Source organism: Callithrix jacchus, chromosome 16 (assembly GCF_049354715.1).
Source record: "Callithrix jacchus isolate 240 chromosome 16, calJac240_pri, whole genome shotgun sequence".
NCBI classification, from domain to species: domain Eukaryota; kingdom Metazoa; phylum Chordata; class Mammalia; order Primates; family Cebidae; genus Callithrix; species Callithrix jacchus.
The window spans coordinates 48,646,014-48,651,387 of NC_133517.1; the positions used below are offsets into that span (position 1 = coordinate 48,646,014).

General features: G+C 33.6%; 1 non-coding gene across 1 annotated transcript; it reads left to right on the forward strand.

The window, feature by feature from the left end:
- The first annotated feature begins 2,744 nt into the window (after positions 1 to 2,744).
- Positions 2,745 to 2,884, forward strand: LOC128929942 (U4 spliceosomal RNA). The gene has a single exon (XR_013528297.1). It is a non-coding gene; the product is annotated as a U4 spliceosomal RNA (small nuclear RNA).
- Positions 2,885 to 5,374: the final 2,490 nt, after the last annotated feature.

Consider the following 5,374-nt stretch of genomic DNA (forward strand, 5'->3'; position numbering starts at 1 on the left):
ACTAACTCTTAGCTCCAAATGTTTTCTCTCTTCTACTGACATAAAGGCTTTCTAATGCCTATATTTAATAATATACCTACTATATATTAATACAAATTTGATCTTAATGCAAATATTAAAAATGAGATCTACAACAAATAAAAATGGATCTAGTAGTGTTTCTGTGGTATTAATTGTTGACATGTAATTTAACTAACTCTAGCCTAAGCATTATTATTATTATTATTATTATTACTATGTTTTAGTTTCTCTAGACTTTACCTGACAAGGTGTCTGCCAATGTGCTATTAAAATAAATTCTATTTTCCGTTCTATTGTTTCTGTTATACTTACAATTGTCATCTTTTTCTAAATACTTTAATTTAATGGTAACCATGGAGAGCTTCTAACCTTTATGTCTCTGAGTATAGATGTTAATGAAAATGGGTTCAGCAGATTTGATTCTGTTTTTTGTTGTTTGGAGCTTAATGAAAGCTATGAATATTTAGTACAACTGACCATTTCAAAGGGAATCCAGCAGAGACTGAATTAGAGACAATCTTCTACTTCTTATTATGCAGGTGGTAGTTATCACAGCTTTGGTTTTCAGTTGGTTTTGATGAGCTGGTATTTTCACAACAATAGAGGGCTCACTTCCAAGTATTTACATTAATTTCTTATGAAATAGAAATAACGACCATCTAAATGACTTGACTTCTCTGATAATGACAACAGAGAAAGATGAGAAAATTAACTAAGTATACTTTCTAATTATAAAATATAGTTCATTTTTTCCTCTGACTTAAAAAAACTTTAGAATAAAAATTTATTTTCCAAATAAGAACTATTTGTTAGGGGGGGCCAAGAAAGGGATAGTTCAGTCGTAGAGAAAATCGAGATAAAATATATAAATCTCTAAAACATGAATGAAAGCAGAAATGCTAAAACATCCTCTTCATGAGTTGTTTTCATTTCCCTTAATTTTCCTAAGGGTTGTATTATCTATACATATAGATTTGCATTCTATATATAAGTTATCTGGTCTTTGTCGTAGAAGGCATGGCATTCTGTCCTCCAAATCACTCACTGCAGAAGTTCAATCAAGGGTAATGTTTCAGAAAATCAAGAAGAGAGGAGTAGTAGGAGGAGAAGACTTTCCTAAGACACTTTTGCCCAATTTATAATGCAAATATCAGAGGATATGCAAACAGTATATTTCACTCAATTTTACCAGTTTATGTAAAAAGACTTAACTTCAACCAATAAAAAAGATATAGTCTTCAGACCTTAGAACCTATACTTTGAGAACAATTAAAGTTAGTATCAATTTCAGAGAAATGGGGCCTCTAAAATACACCAAGACCTCAAGTACAGGGCTTTAATGCATAGTCAAAATAGTGAGTAAATTATAAAAAGCAAAATATCCTGCATTCTTCTTATTCTATGAATTATCGCAGTGTAATGCTTGCTAACATCACTTCTAGCACCAGACAGTTGAAATTCAAATTATGTTTTTAGCACTTAATAAACGTGTAAAATAGGCGAGCTACTTAATTTCTCTGAGGCTCAGTCTGTGAAATGCAAGATTAAAGCAGTCGTGCTCCATAGAGTCATATTATATAAGGTTTAGTGTATAAAAGGGCCTAGTATGTGACATTCCAGGGATCTATGTCTAAAATGTCCACAAATTCTGGGAGTGTGGATTGTAAGCAATCCCTAGCTAAGAAAATACTGAAAAACACAGAAGAACCAAAATTCTCTTCTTAATATACATTGGTGTATTTACCTGAATATCTAGTGATATCAATAGGCTTTGTGTCCCCACCTGTATATCATCTAGAATTATAATCCCCATAATCCCCACATGTCAAGGGAGAGACTAGGTAGAGGTAACTGGACAGTGGGACAATTTCCCCCATGCTGTTCTCGTGATAGTGAATGAATCTTGGGAGATCTGATGGTTTTATAAGTGTTTGGTAGTTCCTCCTGCAGTCGTTCTCCTTTCTGGTGCCTTGTGAAGAAGGTGTCTTGCTTCCCTTTCTCCTTCTGTAAGGTTCATTGTAAGGTTCCTGAGGTCTCTCAAACCATGCTGACCTGTGAGTCAATTAAACCTGTTTCCTTTATAAATTACTCAGTCTTGGGCAGTTCTTTATAGCAGTATGAAAACTGACTAACACATCTAGTTACCATGTTGGAGATTAAACTTTGTAACCTTCTTTTCCTTCTGACGTGAACATTCCACATCCACCTTATCCATATGACCAAGGCAGAAATAAATCACAGGCCATCTGTAATTTAACTTTTTCTTTTCCTTAGATTAAATTATTTTGGAAGCAGATCCAATCTGAGAAGCAAGTTCTGAAACTGTATCTAAATGATATCATATCTGAATCATTTCTTCCTTCAGTCAAAAACTTGTCTCCATAATTCACCTCCAATAAATAAGCCATGAGACCAAAAACGAGCCCTATTTACTCTCAAAGACAAAAGCTTCTGCCTAGCAAAAGAAATAATCAACAGAGTGAACAGACAGCCTGCAGAATGGAAGAAATCATTTATAAACTATGCGTCTGACAGGGAACTAATAACCAGAATATGCATGGGATTCAAATAACTCAACAACAACAGCAACAAGAAATAATTTCATGAAAAAGCAGGCAAGAGACGTGAATAGGTATTTTTCAAAAAAGACATGCAAATGGCCAAGGGATATGTGAAAAAGATTCAGCATCACTAATTATCAGAGAAATGCAAAGTAAAACTACAATGTGGTGTCATTTACCAGACATAGCCAACGAACTTTATCTGAGGCATGATTGTTGCTAATTGAAAACTTTCCCAATACCCCACCATGACGACTTGAGATATAGTCGGCATTGGCAATTTTTAGCAGGCTCTACAGGGACTGAACAAAAAAGATAATGAAAGAAAAAAAGGAAAATTAATACACTGTTGGTGGGATTGTGATTAGTACAACCTCTTTGGAAAATAGCATAGCAATTTTTCAACAAACTAAAAGTAGATATACCCTTTGATTCAGCAATCCCACTGCTAAGTATCTACCCAAAGAAAAAAAATTAACATATAAAAAAGATACCTGCACACATGTGTTTATTACAGCACTATTTGCAATAGCGAAGACAGGGAATCAACCTAAGTATCAGCAAATGACTGGATAAAGAAAATGTGGCATCTATCCACCATTGAATACTACTCAGCCATAAAAGATGGTATCATGTCTTTTATAGATACATGGATAAAACTAGAGGTTATTACCTTAAGTGAAGTGAGACACAAAAAGACAAATATGGCATGTTCATTCTCATAAGTGAGAGCTAAAAAATGGGTTCATGTGGACGTAGAGAGTATAATGATAGACAATAAAAACTTGTAAGGTGAAGAGATTGGAGGAGAATGGATGATGAGAAATTACTTATTGGGTACAATGTGCATTATTCAGAAGATGGGTACTCTAAAACCTCTGACTTGACAACTGTACTATGTTGATATAACAAAATTGCATTTATACCCCATACATTTATAAAAATATTTTCAAAAGACAATTGAAAAATATTAAGGCAAAACAAAAGGTCAGGGTATAATCTTCATTTATGCAGTCCTCAATTTTCTAAAAATCTAGAATTTTTATTTCACTTTTATTGTAGTTTCAGGGATACATGTACAGGTTTGTTATATGGGTAATTTCATGTTATGAGGGTTTGGTGTGCAGATTATTTCTTCACCTTGATAATCAGCATAGTACCTGATAGAGAGTTTCTCAATCTTTATCCTCTCCCTTCTTTCAGCCTCAAGTAGGCTTCTGTATCTGTTGTTCCCTTCTTGGTGTCCACATGTATTCAGTATTTAGTTTTCACTCATTAGTTAGAACATTTGATTTTCTGTTCTTGTATCAGTTTGCTTAGGATAATGGCCTCTAACTCCATCCATGTGGCTGCAAATGATATGATCTCATTCTTTTTCATGGCTGCATAGTATTCCATGGTGTATATGTACCACATTTTTCTTAATCCAGTCCAATGTTGTTGGGATTTAGGTTGATTCCATGTTTTTGTTATTGTGAACAGCACTGTGATAAACATCCATGTGCATGTTTCTTTATAGTAGAACAATTTTCACTCCTTTGTGTATATAGCCAATCATGGGATTGCTGGTTTGAATTGTAACTCTGTTTGGAGTGTTCTGAGAAATCTTCAAACTGCTTTCTACATGGCTGAACTAACTTGCATTCCCACCAGTAGTGTATATGCTTTTGCTTTTTCCCAACAACCTGGCACCATCTGTTATTTTTTGACTTTTTAGTAATAGCCATTCTGACTGGTATAAAATGGTATTTCATTGTGTTTTTGATTTGCATTTCTCTAATGATTAGTGATGTTGAACGTTTTCTAATATACTTGTCCATGTGTATGTCATGTTTTGAAAAGTTTTGTTCATGTCCTTCACCCACTTTTTAATGGAGTTGTTAGTTTTTTGCTTGTAAATTTAAGGTCCTTATAGGTATTGTATATGAAGCCTGACAGATGAGGTTTGCAAATATATTCTCCTATTCTGTATATTGTCTGTTTATTCTGTTGATAGTTTTTGTTTAGGTTTGTTTTTTCTTTTCTTTTCTTTTCTTTTTTTTTCTGTGCAGAAGCTCTTTAATTTAATTAGGTCCCATTTGTCAATTTTTATTTTTATTGCAATTGCTTTTGTTGTCTCTGTCATAAAATTTTTTCCAGGTCCTATGTCCAGAATGGTATTTCCTATGTTATTTTCTATGATTTTTTTAGTATTAGGCTTAAATTTAAGTCTTTAACCCATCTTGGGATGATTTTTGCATATGGTCTAAGGAAGGGTTCCAGTTTCAATGTTCTGTTTATGACCAGCCACTTACTCTGACACTATTTATTCAATAGAAAGTCCTTTCCTCAATGCTTATTTTTCATTGACTTTTTCAAAGATTAGATAATTGTGGGTGTGCGGCTTTGTTTCTGAACTCTCAGTTCTGTTCCGTTGGTCTATTTGTCTGTTTTTGTACAGTACCATGTTGTTTTGGTTACTGTAGCCTTTTGGTATAGTTTGAAGTCAGGTAGTGTAATGCCTCCAGTGTTATTCATTATGCTTAGGGTTGCTTTGGTAATTCTGGCACTTTTAGGGTTCCATATAAATTTGAAAATGGTTTTTTATATATAAATCTGTGAAGAATGTAATTAGTCATTTGGTAGGAATAGCATTCAATCTGTAAATTACTTTGAGCAGTATGGACATTTTAACAATATTTATTTTTTCCTATCCATGAGCACGGAATATTTCTCCATTTGTTTGTGTCATTTCTTACTGCTTTGAGCAGTGTTTTGTTATTCTCCTTGTAGAGACTTTTTACTCCTTGGTT